The sequence below is a fragment of the Cydia strobilella genome, chromosome 15 (assembly GCF_947568885.1).
Source record: "Cydia strobilella chromosome 15, ilCydStro3.1, whole genome shotgun sequence".
Classification (NCBI taxonomy): domain Eukaryota; kingdom Metazoa; phylum Arthropoda; class Insecta; order Lepidoptera; family Tortricidae; genus Cydia; species Cydia strobilella.
This window is the reverse complement of record NC_086055.1, coordinates 14,453,306-14,469,255: the sequence shown is the minus strand read 5'-3', so window position 1 is coordinate 14,469,255 and position 15,950 is coordinate 14,453,306. Positions and strand designations below refer to the sequence as shown.

At 36.9% G+C, this 15,950-nt stretch overlaps 1 protein-coding gene across 5 annotated transcripts in view; it reads right to left on the bottom strand.

Moving 5' to 3' along the window:
- LOC134747625 (protein PALS1) overlaps positions 1 to 15,950 on the bottom strand; it is a 215,665-nt gene that overhangs the window by 121,082 nt on the left and 78,633 nt on the right. The gene's annotated exons all lie outside the window — the stretch shown is intronic.

The following is a 15,950-nucleotide window of genomic DNA, read 5'->3' as shown; positions in this document are numbered from 1 at the left end:
CTGCGGAGCTAGCAACGTCTGAATTGCTATCCCCGCAATATTCCACTGCGGAGCTAGCAACGTCAGCATTGCTATCCCCGCAATATTCCACTGCGGAGCTAGCAACGTCAGCATTGCTATCCCCGCAATATTCCACTGCGGAGCTAGCAACGTTAGCATTGCTATCCCCGCAAAATTCCTCTGCGGAGCTAGCAACGTCAGCATTGCTATCCCCGCAATATTCCTCTGTGGAGCTAGCAATGTCAGCATTGCTATCCCCGCAATATTCCTCTGCGGAGCTAGCAACGTCAGCATTGCTATCCCCGCAATATTCCTCTGCGGAGCTAGCAATGTCAGCATTGCTATCCCCGCAATATTCCTCTGCGGAGCTAGCAATGTCAGCATTGCTATCCCCGCAATATTCCACTGCGGAACTAGCAACGTCAGCATTGCTATCCCCGAAATATTCCTCTGCGGAGCTAGCAACGTCAGCATTGCTATCCCCGCAATATTCCACTGCGGAACTAGCAACGTCAACATTGCTGTCCCCGCAATATTCCACTGCGGAGCTAGCAAAGTCAGTATTGCTATCCCCGCAATATTCCACTGCGGAGTTAGCAACGTCAGTATTGCTATCCCCGCAATATTCCATTGCGGAGTTAGCAACGTCAGCATTGCTATCCCCGCAATATTACACTGCGGAGCTAGCAACGTCAGCATTGCTATAACCACAATATTACACTGCGGAGCTAGCAACGTCAACATTGCTATCCCCGCAATATTCCACTGCGGAGCTAGCAAAGTCAGTATTGCTATCCCCGCAATATTCCACTGCGGAGTTAGCAACGTCAGTATTGCTATCCCCGCAATATTCCATTGCGGAGTTAGCAACGTCAGCATTGCTATCCCCGCAATATTACACTGCGGAGCTAGCAACGTCAGCATTGCTATAACCACAATATTACACTGCGGAGCTAGCAACATTAACATTGCTATCCCCGCAATATTATTCTGCTGAGCTAACAATATCAACATTGATGACTTCTCTATTCCGTCTTTCAACTTTGCTAAAACTACGACTTCAAAGTAGTTTATATAACGAAGTTCACTTGATAAAACCACAAAATAAAAATTGCTAAAATAGCTATGTTCGGAATAGGCATCAAAGAAAAATTGTTAAAAACTAAATTTGTTAAATTAACAATGTTCATATTGCAATGTAAAGATTTGCTAAATTAGCAATGTTATAAATCACAACTTTTACTATGTATTATTGTCAACGTTACTTCACAATGTCGACATTGCTGAATATTCACAAAGTTAAAATTGCAAAATAGGAGCAGACAGAGTCAAATTGCGAGAAATGTTACGTTGTGAAATTAGCTATATGATTTTTCACAAAGTTGAAATTGCGAAATAGGAGCCGACAGAGTAAAATTGTGAAAAATTCGACTTTGTGAAATTCGCTATGTGCTTTTTCACAAAGTTAACGCTTTCGCTTTGTCATTTACGCAATTTTTTTTCGCAAAATTAAGCTTGCTGCGCCCGCAATTTGACTCTGTCGGCTCCTATTTAGCAACGTTTTTTTGTTATTTTCACAATAGTTTTCTCTGAGTGCACGTTTGTGTTCGAAACAAATGAATGCATGTTTTTTACAAAGCCCGTCCCCCGTCCCGAGCCCGTCTAAGCTAACTTTGCACCGATTTCAATTGAAGTGAAGTCGTATTTTCATAGAACTTTGACATTAATAATGACATTACCACACTTTGTTATTTCAAATGACATGCAGAGTTGGTCTGGCTCTACACTCTACCTATAGGTAGTAATAGATTTGTGCCATTTTGGAAAAAGCTTTTCGATTACTATGGGCTATTGTTTCTTCAAATTCTCAAGCTAGAATGATTCCTATACAAACCTTTGAATGTTCTTGAGAATGGAACAATTTTTAATACAATTACTAACCAAAAGTGCGTAAGTGGACAGTTAAAAAGCTGTAAGTAGACGTCAAAGATATGTTCACACTTTTCCACCAAACCTCTTCGTAATAAGCCAAATTATGTACCTTATGTACCTATCTTCATACTTAATATATCTTTGACGTTGAATATACATTAATTCATTCATTTTTTTTAAATTATGGCTTCAGTCCAGTGGGACTATTTCGCCAGTATCAAGGCCTTAGGAGCTTTAAATACGACTAAAAGTGTACGGTTAGTAAAATACAGTATACGGTGATTTTATTAGCTCTTGTAAAGCGATAGCTGGACTTTACAAGAAGCACGTGGACTACCGGCCGTTGACTCCAAAATGGTGGTTAAACGCGCTTCAAGATTAATTCTCCATTTACACACTACCATATTAGTTTACTGTATAAGCTATCGATATTACACTTTAAACAATATTAAAAAGGGCCTGACACTCTTTGATAGAGAAAGATAATCTTATTGCGATTCCTATAAGAGGAAAGAGAAAATAGTGTCATGCTTTGTCCTTATCACCGACCGGTTTTTTTTTTCATGGTCGGGTTAAGGCAGCATAGGTAGGAGGCGATGGCGAAATACCGAAATTTATAAGAGTGAAAGAGAAAAAGGATTATGCTGTCATACATTAACCTGTCAATACATGAATAAGTGTTTCTCTTACCCCTGGTCGCTCGGTTTCATGTCTATAACTACTATACTATGTCTTTGAATATTAATGAGCAAAAAACAAAGCAATTAATCAAAATGACGCTCGAACCGGAAGTCCGTCGAATATACAACCAACTTCAATTATCATGCGTCAAACGTGTGCCATCCGAAAATGTAAATTTGATATATACTCGTATCGCAATTAATTGAAAACGTATTGATTTGCCCGACCTGCATATACGCGCCCATTACATACCAGAGTGATGTACTAAAATTGAATTTCATTGCATTATGTGTATAGTGCATATCGTAGGTAATTAAATTTAGATTCAATTCCGATTGCCATCGTTTTTTTTTTTTTTTTTTTTTTTATGAAATAGGAGGCAAACGAGCAGACGGATCACCTGATGGAAAGCGATTACCGCCGCCCATGGACACCCGCAACACCAGAGGGGTTGTAAGTGCGTTGCCGGCCTTTAAGATGGGAATACGCTCTTTTCTTGAAGGTTTACATATTCCTATTAACATGTCGAGCGTTTTTCGACTTAAAATACGTGAGTGACTCGTTATTCATATATTTAATATATTCCTATTATATGAAACTGATCCAGATCGTAATGAAAATAAATTAATATTTACAGTGCAATTTTACACCAATCTACCTAGGGCCCGTTTATCAAAAGCTTGTAACTTGTAATGCAAGCGAATGTCACTTTTTGACAGCTTTTGTTAGAAAGGGACTTCCACTTTTATTACAAGCTACAAGCTTAACGCTTGCGATTACAAAAAATGTCTTTATCATCTGCATGAAGTTAGCAACCCTACACAAAGTTTCCATCGTCTAAGGTGGATTAAGGGTCTCGTGAGTCGCCGGCCCAATACAATTATTGTAAGCCAGCTCTAGGGTTGACAAGACTTCGTTACGCGATCTAATAACAACTCAAACGGTTTTGGGCAACTTCCAAAGATTGCAGACAATTTCTTTAACCAGTTATGGACAGTCATGATTTATTTTCCTCTTTTGTGGTTTTTTAATTAGAAAATATAATATAAAACGTTATTATTATGTTATTCACTAATATAAAAATGCCTCGTTAGGCACCAGTTCTAGCGATGGCGTCAAATGTCCATATATAGGTTTGCATTCTTTATAAATGTGGACACTGAATCTGCAAGAGAATAACTATGATTACAAATCATGCCTTCTCCGAGAAAAAAGTTTAATAATCTTCCACCTTCTTGATTTGCTGCCACTGTTATTACGCATTATTAACAACGAAAAATAAATTCTTAGATTGTAAGTTTAAATATTGCATTTAATGAAATTTGACTATTTATACCAATTATATTTATTTATAGCAGACTTTTTAGGGATTTATCAATTCAGATAATCAGAAGAACATTTGAAGAGTTCAGACACTGGTAAAATGCATGCAATATATATGCAAAATATATAAAATAGTGACATAGCACGCTTACGCATATTAAAAGCACTTATATTCTTCAAATGTTATAGAGCTCTAAGAAATGTTTAAATTCAATACATTAGGGGATGCATTTGGGGTTAATAGTTAATAGGTATTAACAATTTCTACGCACAAAGTCGCCTTTTGTTTACCTCTCTTTTTATTTAATCCTCATATTTTATTGAATTTTAATGTTATATCCGAGCTGAATAATGCTTGATATGTATTATTTAAAATATTATGAACTAGCTGTGCCCGCGGCTTCGCCTGCGTGGAATTCGGTCTGTGTCAGTAAGCGGCTAATTCACCCCTAATTTATCTCCCTGTCCCCGGGAGACGGAACTTAAAGTAAAGTTGACAAATGGATACGCTAGAGGACTGTAGTCCAGATAAAATATTTTACAATTAGGTACCTACCACCAAAGATAGATATAACTCCGTAATAGATGGATACAGTCTAAGGAAAAAACGTGCCTCGAAAATCACGAAAATTTGATTCTCGATCAGATGTCGCTACTACCTTTTGCCTACTCTCGTATAGAGGGCGTTAACGGTTTCGTTTGTTATTATTTAACAATTTTAACGCATATCAGTGAAAGAACATGGGTCAAAAAAATAAAAATAATTAATGCAAATAAAAAAGATCGTTTATCCATATTTAAATACATTTTATCGTATTTTAATAAATCTTCATTTTTAGTTTTAAAGTGTGTCGATAGATGGCAGTGTGGTTACAAAATTTACTATGACAGTACCGCTCTATAATATTACATCCTCTTTGCTACCACTAAATAAAATTACACTCCAAAAGGTTTTTGTTGCCCTTATTCAAATTTTTGACGTGATTTAAACGGCATAGAGTAGTAGGTGTATATCGAACGATACAGTACCATTTTTGTATTTTTACGTCCTTGACTGTACCTATCCAAATCGGGTACACTACATATTTCCGAAAAAATATTATTCCGAATTTTAGAATGTCGAATTTTATCATTCCGATTTTTAAATGCTCGACCCATCAAAATTCCGACTGTCATAATTACGAATGATGGAAATCACGAAGATTTATATTTCCGAAAACCCAAAAAGCCGAATTTTGTAAATTCCGAACTACATAATTTCGACTATAACAATTTCGATGGTGGCAAACACCGAATTTAACATTTACGATTTTCAAAATCACGAATTCGGAATTGCCCTTATCCGATTCCTATTTTAAATATCCCAATTTTTAAATTTCCACTTTTTTGGCAACAGTTCGTTTTCTTGGGGGTCGCAGTTCTAACCTAACCTAACCCACTTTTCTGGCAACAGTTCGTTTTCTTGGGGGTCGCAATTCTAACCTAACCTAACCCACTTCTAGCAACAGTTTGTTTTCTTGGGGGTCCGCAGTTCTAACCTAACCTAACCCACTTCTAGCAACAGTTCCGGTTCGCAGTTCTGTCTAATTTATTTATGCCGAATTTTTATGCCAAAAATATTTTATGCCGAATGCCATGACGCGGCACGACAGGTACCCGTAATAATTACTAAAACGTGAGTCTTCATTTGAATATCACGGACTTCATTTTTCCAATCTTAAAAAACCGAATTTCTGAATACCGAATTATTTTATTTCCGATCGGACAATGATTTTTCGGAATTTAGGAATTCGGAAAAAAAATATTTTCGGAAAAGTGTAAAATCGGAACTTTAAGCTTTCTGTCAAGTGACAATCGGATTTAAAGTTTTCGGAAATAGCACATTCGTGATTTTATTCCGTGTTTTTAAAAATCGTAATTTTGATATTTCGGACTTATAAATAATCGGGATTATGAAAGTCGTGGTTATAAAAATCGAAAAAACGTATTTCGGAATATTTGGGTGTTCCCATCAAAATCATGTCATCCAAATCGGTCCTCCAGTGAAATCAGTCTAAGCATGACGCCGGCGGCGGGCAGTGTCTGCCCCTTTTTTTGTTGTTTTCGGAGTGGGAAATGCAACTGCGTAGCGTCTGCCCCTACGACTTGTTGATAGTCATAGCGAAGCAGGCGCTCACGGGGACCTGTAGGCGCTTAAAGCGGAACGGGAAGTTGCTCACGGCTGATGAACACGGCTTCTCCGGCGCCACACTCCGTCAGGATCTGCGCCTATATATGTATTGCGTACGATGTATTTGGGATCACAATCGAGACTCGCGCTGGCTTGCCGTTTCAGCCGAAAGCGAAGCGACCTGCCTGGCTAGCGCCACTGAGTCTCTCACCGTGGTTTTTCTTAGACTCCTGAGACCGTGCCCCTTGTGGCCGCAATGCATTGCGAGACTTTCGCGAAAGATTCGATTTTTTTCGGGAAGGCATGGTAACGCGTATAAGTCCCAAATCGTTTGACATTTACTGAAAAATTCGTGACCATTATTAAGAGGAAAGGGCACGGCCGCTTCTCCATGCAAACGCAGTCTCCATTTTTTGGATAAAAACTACCCTATGTTCTTCCACGGGACTCAAACTATCTCTATACCAAATTTTATCTAAATCGGTTTAGCGGTTTAAGCGTAAAGAGAAATTAAAAAAAGTTTTTTTCATTTTTTTTGTGTTTTCACTCGGGAATGGTGTCATTTTGATATCATAAATGAATTCGGCATACCCGATTTATACAAAAACGATACCTAACTTGGCCTAGTAGCTAAAATAATATAGTTATCAAGATAAAGTTTTTAACCCCTTTTTCCATGGGGGATGAATTTTTAAAAACGCTGAAAAAAAATTTCTTGCTTTTTAATATAATTAACGTTTTGCAAAGTTTTAAGTTCCTGACTTAAAATAAAATTTGCACCCCAAGACAAACTTTCATCCCCTTTTCAACCCCCTGAGGGGTTAAATTTCCAAAAACGTCAAAATTAGTTTTTTTGTAATCGTCTATCATACATTTCTAAGAAGTTTCAAAGCATTTGTAATGGATTCAAACTTTCAACCCCCTTTTAACCCTGTTAGGTGACGAATTCTTGAAAACGCTAAAATTACTTTTCCTGTATTATAATAATATGCCCATTATACAAAGTTTCAAGTAACGCACTCAAAAAAAAAATTGAACTCCATACAAACTTTCAACCTCTATTTCACCTCCTTATGGGATGAATTTTCAAAAACGCTGAAATTAGTTTTCTTGTATTTCAATAATATATCTTCTTACGAAGTTTCAAATTGCTAGCTTAAAATAAATCTTGAACTCCATACAAACTTTCATCCCCCTTTTTAACCCCCTTAGGGGTAAAATTTCTCAAATTTTTATAGCCTATAACCTGGCCGTGGATTTTTTCGACAGATTAGTAAAGTTTGCATCAAAATCCGTTCAGCCGTTTTCATTTGTAGCGCGGTCAAATAAACAGACAAACAGATAAACAGACAAACAGATAAACAGACAAAAATTCTAAAAACTGTTGGAATGTGTTCTGTTATCGATTCTAAGTATCCCCAGCCAATTTTTTTTCGAATATCTTCCATGTACAGACTTTCGACCCTCTTCCGCTTTATTATAAGTATAGATAAATGTCTATGTATTATGTGTGTTTCCTTGTAAATTATGTGACGTTTTCAACCAAAAGGTACCACATTGTCGCTTGTCGATAAGGTAGATTTCTAACTGAATCTATATGGAAATATTCTGTTAATTTTCTGTTCTACATGGTTGCTATAGCCGCTTATGTATATCTTTAAGTAAATCATATGATTTCCCTCACGGGACAGGCTTTGCCTAGTGTGGGGGTCAGTATAAACTGTAAATGCTCTAATGTTTCTGGAAATAAACTATTTGTATTTGTATTTGTAATATCGCCTTACTGACAAGTGACAATAAGTACCCTTTTGGATGAAAATGGCACTTATTTTGAGGTTGTGCAATAAAGAGGATTTGTATTGTATCGTAGTCGCGGGCCGTGGCAAGTATAAATGTAAATGTCATATAAAGCGATTATCTAAGACTTTGGGAACTATATGTACATACAGTTTGTATCGGCAAGGCACGACATGACAGACGGTGACTCCGTGAAAGTCATAGAAAGTTAATACTCATTCAATAGTTATTTTACGACTTCGTAATCGTTGTGTATTTGTGAATGATCGTTAAATATAACTATGACTGATTATTGCTTGTGTTTATTCAATCAGAAAAGCAGCTTTATTTTATAAATTAATGGTTAAGAAGTTAAATTTGAACCAAGCATTGAATACCGGTAATATTTTCAAACAAAAGTAGATAACCGATATTCAAATTCGGTACCTATCTCGGTTGTTAATGTATATTTTTGGATTTTATGTTGCTAATTTGATAAGTCAGGGTCCTTACCTAAAATTAAACCATTTCAGAATAGAAAATAAATATCGCGAATGCAGGGAGATATTTTGATTTTTATTTAGTTATACCTACTGGTAACAAACCTTGATAAAAACAATATTTTTATATCAGGATGCCTTTACTGGATATCGCGAACTATATACATACCTAATCGTATATTTATTTTAAGAAGCTGTTTTACGTAAGTACAATGATTTTAGACTAAACTTTAACAATCATTTTTCAGTCAGTAACAACGGCTACTAAGTTACCTACTCGTACTAAGTAAATCTCTATAACAACGGCTAATTCCAATTCCAATTTTTAAATTCAAAAACGTTCGTACGATCGCGTTGAACAAATGAAAAGTGGTTAAGCGGTCCGCAAACCGCAAATTTATGAACTATCGATGGATTTGTTCCCATTCAATTGTTCCGGGTGAATGGAACGAATGAAAACATTTCCTGCTAGAAAAACGAATTAAATGCATACCTATTTTAGCTTTAGGTGGGAAACAACCGGATACTAAACTGGTCTATTTTTACCTACAGTAGCTATCTTTCCTAGGGGGTAACTGCACAAAAGATCCCTATGGGTCGAAGTGTATCCGTAAGGGCCCCCGAAACTATAAGATAAGATAAGATACCTACAGTAGCTTCTACATACTGTTAAAAATAAGGATAATGTATAGGGTATATAATTAAGGTGATTATTCAACTTTAAGCAACAATTTACGAGCTGAATAGGTAAGAAAGTTGCAAGTTCTGAACAACTTTTACTATGGGGGCAAACCCGAAATCGTAAGCTTCATTCTCATTGGGAATCCCTCCTACAATTTAGGAGGGATTTAAATCCCTCTCCTACAATATAGGAATATCTACTCGGGTCAGAGGTGTAGAGTTAGAGCGTAGCTTTATTTGACGTCCATAAGCGCATTGCACAACATCATACTTGAAAAATTAATTGTCATTCTCACAAAATACATTGATTACCAAATAAAAAAAATATTTAAAATGCTTCAAAGTTTGCTACAATGTTGCAACTTTGTTAAATTCTCAATAAGAAAATAAAATATTTATACAATTTCGATAAATAATCTCGGTAAATATGAACTCACATTTACATATAATTTATTACCATAAATTATACCTTAACATTATAGCAACACTTCTGTCTATTTCTATCGTTTCCGTAGGCACTCCTATCTTATTCCTATCTTATTTCCTATTATAGCCACACAGCAACATGACTATCAATAAGCACGGAAGCACAGACTATAGACTTCCCCATGTCAGGCTGTCAGCCTTTGTGCGGGACATGTCCGGCGCTAGAAGATATGATGTCTATGGAGGAGAATGTGTGTCATCTGTAACCGGAAAAATGGCGGCAAACATAGGTAGATAGGGCTAATATACTGTACTATCCAGTATATAACAATGATATTATAATTCTAACTAAAGCACAGAATAGGTAGAGTTGAACGAAGAAAAGTCTGCAACAATTTTGGATAGCACACGCAGTGCAAGTGTTATTTTAAACGCCAAACTTCTATGACATTATGACTTCCTACAAAAGTTTGACAGCGGTTCAGGGACGAATCATGCTGTACCTTTCTAACGTATGACACTATCCCTGTCGGCTAATTAGGTTTGTCAAAATTCAAGTATTTATCTTGTCTGTGGTTGTGCACGCAAAGGGACGTCAAGTTGTACCAACCCTAATAATTGCTCGGAGCAATGCTGAGCTGAACGGAGCTGGGAATGCCCGAACGCTCTAGTTTCCTAACCCTGACTAAAAATAAACATAGACATAGTGTATATACAAGTAGTTATAGACGCGCCACCGAGCGACCGGGGGTAAGAGAAAGAATATTCATATAAAATTTGGGCAGCATAGGGTTTTTATCTTTCACTCTTATAAATTTCGGTATTTCGCAATCGCCTCCTTATGATGCCACCCGGTCGGTGATAAAGACAAAGCATGGCACTATTTTCTCTTTCCTCTTATAGGAATCGCAATAACACTATCTTTCTCTATCAAAAGAGTGTCAGGCACTTGAAAATAAAGGTTATAGGCGTTCCAAAATTAAAGCTTTTTGTACAATTTGTACTTACAAGTTACCTTTAGTTGCCTTTAGTCGCGCCTAGGCAAGCGAGAAATGTGCACGTGCTTACGAGCTCCCACATATCGAAAGAGAAAGAGACAAGCTTATGTTTTACACCGATTATGACAAAGATGAACGGAATGCGAAAATTAATCAAAAATAAAACTGAAAACGGATTATATCGCGTATTATGTAATTTATAATACAATATACGCATCAGGTATTTGTAGTTTTTCCTCAGTCACCCGTTGACCACGAAAGCTGTAAAGGGTTCGAAACGTCGGGATGTATTATAAATTCAATACACACGATTATAATCCATTTTCATAGTTTTATTTCATGAGTAACTATCGCGGTAACCGAAGACGAAATTTCAAAAATAACAGATTTCTTTGAGGTCAAGGAAGTGGGAGGGTGTGCGCCGCGCCCGTACGTACAAAATGACACCACTGTGTCATGACGCCCAACATTCCTAACATTCCTCAGCCGTGCACGGAGTTCCCGCGCGGACAGTAAATATGGAAGTATTTTTTTGCTCCTTATGTATGAACATAACCTATCTATGTATAGTCATTAGATAGATAGGGCAAATATACTGTAGATTTAGTTCACTGAACAAAATTGAATTTATTGAGTATTGACTTGGACGTCTTTTGCTAAATTGCATTATTGGAAAATCGACATTGTATTCTGTCAAATAAAGTTAAAGTTTGCAAGGTTAATTGACATGTAGTGTTATGAAATTGAGCATGTATTCTGACATACTCTGGTAAACTCGCTGTGTCAGTAGAAAAAGGCGCGAAATTCAAATTTTCTATGGGAGGACAACCCTTTGCACATACCTTTTTTTTGCCGCCTTTTTCTACTGACGCCAATGGCTTGCCAAATACATTTTGCTCAAAAAAAATTTCCTTATCTTGTTTTTGTCCCCAAAAAATGTAATGGAGTGGAGCTTTTTGTATGGGGTGAAATTTAGTTTTGAATTTTTCTCAAGAGAATTATAAATCTACAGCTAGATAGATAAGATACAAAAATACAACTTTTTTTATTTATTTGTTAAGAGACAAAAATAGAAGCGCGACAGAGTGGTCAGAAACAAGACATAGACAACGAAAAGAATTTCGACCAATGAGGGCTAACGCGTATGAATTCGCCGCTAGGGGCGCTAGTGTAGATGGTGGTCTTTTCCATAGTTCGAAATGTCAAATGTCACTTGTCACTTCAATGACTGACAGCTTTTCTATAGTCTTTTGGACCACCATCAACAGAGGCGCCAACTGGCGAGCAAAAAAACGATAGCCCTCATTTGCTGTATCTGTGCATTTACTGCATTTGCGTTCTGTTATTGCAAGTGTTTTAAAAACACAGGCAGTTAATTGGTTAGCACGTTACGTTACGTTACCTTTGAGGTTAATTTATTTGTGTTTGCATGTTAGCCAACATTACGTGGAAATGCAATTCGCGTTGAACTCGGTAAAACTATAAACATGTTGTAAATTAATTTATGCAATGCATTTTAGGCATGCATGTATCATAATTATATGAGCCAAAAGACGTAGGTAGAAAATGTACACCACAGACATTTTATACAAATAAATGCCTATATTATTTAGTCAATTTGTGTAAAATGTCCTATAATATTCATTCATTTATGCATATTTATTGAAATTCTCACATTCCTTCAAACAAATCGTGGTCCGTGGTCGTCAACGTACAAAATCCTTCGCAAACAGCAAATCTATTATTATATAACATTTCATCGCTAAGGCGCGCCATTCACTAGCTCCGTACGTGATTTGATTCCCAACTAAAGCCTTTACTACAATCTAAAAGAAACCTTAACTTCAGGGAATAAGATCTATTTTTAGTAGACGTCGTACCCGATATTGGTTTTACTTTGTAGCCCAGCCTGCGTTATTAAAAACTAGTATTTGTTTTGTTTTATATTAGTTAGTGAAAATATAGAATATTAGTTCCTTGAGGATGTTTTCATGGACAAAAAAAAATATTTTGATTACCTATAGGTAGGTACGTGCTTCATTTTAATCATCTTTGTTTTAAGCATTTTTTAAATAAATCATCGTATAAAACCAGGAAGGTTGAGTAAAGGTATGGAAAATATTCTGAAAAACATTTCTGCGCACCAAATAATTTGGCGACTTGTCAATTTAATTTTAAAAACTACAACAATGTCCGCAGGATAATGAGAACTTGTCCGACATTCGACATTTAATTACCTACTCCTTTTTCCAATTACCTGTTAAACTAATAGGCTTGATGACAATTTTTTATTAATATTATTAGTCGATGGTTTGTTTTTAGGATCAAATGTCTATATGGGACCCATACAAAAGTCAGATATGATAGTCAAAGTCCGACAGTCGTACTTCACTCGCGAATCGCTCCTAACGAAACGACCTTAGAGAACCCATCTTAGTATGGAAAACTAGAAAATTGCGATTTTCAATCTTTTCTTTTTTTTTGGATCAAATGTAAGGAATCGAATGGTACCATTTACTTACTTATTACCTTTTTGAAACTTAAAAAAACTTACATTTTGAAACTTTCAAGTCCTGTATTTTTTAATCATTTCCATATATTGTTTTAGTATGTACATATTACATTGCTCATTTGCTATCTATTTTGCTAGATTTTGTTATAAAATTCAACACGTGTCATCATCCCTATTAAACTATTAGTATAGAAACAGTAAAGTGCGTTGGGGTAAGATTGAAAGGGTTTTTCATGAGTTTAAGACAAAAAATCGTCCGTATGCCGTATTACGGGCGACTTTTCATCTTACCCCGCATCAAAAACCCTTTCAATCTTACCCCAACGCACCTTACTCACAACACAACACGTCCAAAAACAATGAATTAAGCATAATTAAAACGCAAACAAGAGACAAAACTACGCAGCGCAAATTCCATCGGCTAAATTAAATAAATAAAAAAACAGTCTTGAACGTGCGAAAACCGTTGCGTTTGAAATTGTTCTTCTCGTCACGTACCGTCAACTGTCAAAGACTGTTTTAAACCTTATTTTAAGGACATAAGGTACACCGATGATCAAAGAGTTTCTATTAGTACTCGATCGTTCAAACTGTCTAGACCGTCAGCTTGTAAAGAGGATTGTCTTTGACAGATCAGAGTGTAATGGTTGATTCATTATTAATACGCCCACATGAGAATGGCGAAATCTATTCACTTTGTTTTTTACAGACAACGCTCATTCATACAAAATGTCATACTTTAATCGGGGGTCGGCAACCTTTTAGCAGCCAAGGGCCACATAGTAATTAACGAAATTGACGGGGGCCGTACTTTGCTAATATTTATGACTTTATCAGGTATTGCCGTTTGTCAAAATTACATACAAAATAGCCACAGGGAGGCTCGCGGGCCGCAAGTGAGAGGTTCGCCTGTTGCCGACCCCTGCTTTAATCCTTTCTGGGCATTTCCGTTCCTAAAACTTTAAACCACAGGACACAGTTGGATATAGCTTTACGAGTATAATTTGCTCGTGGCATAAACCATCGTAGGTTGTCAATTTGATATCACATAATTAACCCGTGAAGCGCCCTACTGTAACATGTGTGACAGTAGTTAGTATAGGAGTTCCATAATAAATAAATAACATAAAAATAAAAAGCCTTTTTATTCCGTAACCACTTATACGACATATTTCTTAACTAAATACATTTTTTTTTATAATCAATAAAGTGTTAAGCCTGGCTCTTGTCGGTGGTGTAACCGCCACTCCGTTCTTCTTTCTGCCGCTGTTTTGAGCTCCTGATACGTCACTACGTTGATTTTCTCTTTGGCTTGGTCCAAAAACGCACGTCTCGGTCTTCCTCTGCCTCTGCTTTTTTCTATTCTTCCTTCTATTATAGACTTTATGTAAGTATCGTGACGTATCAGGTGCCCCAACATGTTTCCCCTTCTGTTTTCAATCATTCTCAGCAGAGATCGCTTCTCACCTACCAAGTCCAACACTTCTGCATTCGTTTTCCTCTCCTTCCAGCTTATACCTTCCATTCTTCTCCATGTCCACATTTCAAAAGCGCTTAGTCTGTCTCTATCACGCTGGGTTAATGTCCACGTCTCGCTACCATATAACGCTATACTCCAGACGTAGGTCTTGATAAATCGCTTTCTAATGTTTCGAGATATCTTTGCTTTAAATAGGTGTTTTTTGGTGTTGAAAGCTTTCTTAGCCATGGCTATGCGTGTGACAATATCCGAAGTGCATCTGGAGTTGCATGTTATAATGCTTCCTAAGTACTTAAAACTTTTTACTTGCTCAATGACTGTATTTCTGATTTTTATAGGATCTATTTTGTTATTGTGCTTGGATGTTATTAATGACAAGACACAACGACAAGAGCCAGGCTCTTAAGAGTTATGATGATGATGAAAGTGTTAAGACTTTAGGACCCCGTCCGAGTATAGGCCTCCTCCAACCTCTTCCACCGTTCTCGGTCTTGTACCTCTGTGAGCCAGTTCCATTAATACTGTGAAACTCTCCGGGTAAAAATTAGTACTACATAGGTACAGAAGGTTCACTGTATAACAAATCACCTATATAAATTAAATAGGGATACCGAAACGTGCCGAACCGTAGCCGTTTGGACATATTATATATATGTACTTATCTGCGATGCAGTATTTACTTGCTTAATAAGTACATATTTTATTGCGACACCAGATCTAGTGCTGGCCGCGCGGCGCGGAGTGATTCACGCCTGCAATGGGTTCTACTTTAAAATAGCGGAAAGAAACTGCTGTTTCATGGAATACATGGAAGGTTGATTGAAACAGCTGATATTTTTCGCATTAGCACCATTGAAAAAGTTGTTAATTCGACTTAATAGTAGGACTTGAATTTTTTGAGTCTAATAGTAAAATACTGCCTTTCACATAACCAGGCATCGTAAACTGCGAGCGAAATCCATTTAAATGACGTATGACAAAACCAGTTAGACGTATGAAAACCCTTTCGCTCGCAGTTTAAGATGCCTGCACATAACCTATAGCCACCAAAACTTGCCGAGACAAATGCAATTACTATTTTTTAAAATAAATATTCATAATAGAATGAAATGGAAGACCTTTTTTAGGCCCCTGGGCGCCATATTCAGACCAGTCATTAAATTAAGCCCTAGTTTTGCCAATAAAAGCGTGGTACAATGATATGGTAAATAAAGCCACCGGTGACAATGCACTGACAATGGTGGCAATTTGGAGAGTGTAACCACGCATAATCGCCCGCATGGCTTTCTCTATGATAACCACAGAAAGCTGCCGGTTGCAATACTATAAAATGTAACCAATTACCAAGGAAAATAGCTAGCCGAGATGCAAGTTTATGTACAGAACTGTTGGAGGCATCCTCAGGAGATGTTGACGGTCTGTTGTTGACGGTTTTGTTGACTTGACTAGCACGTTCTTTTCGCGGATTAGC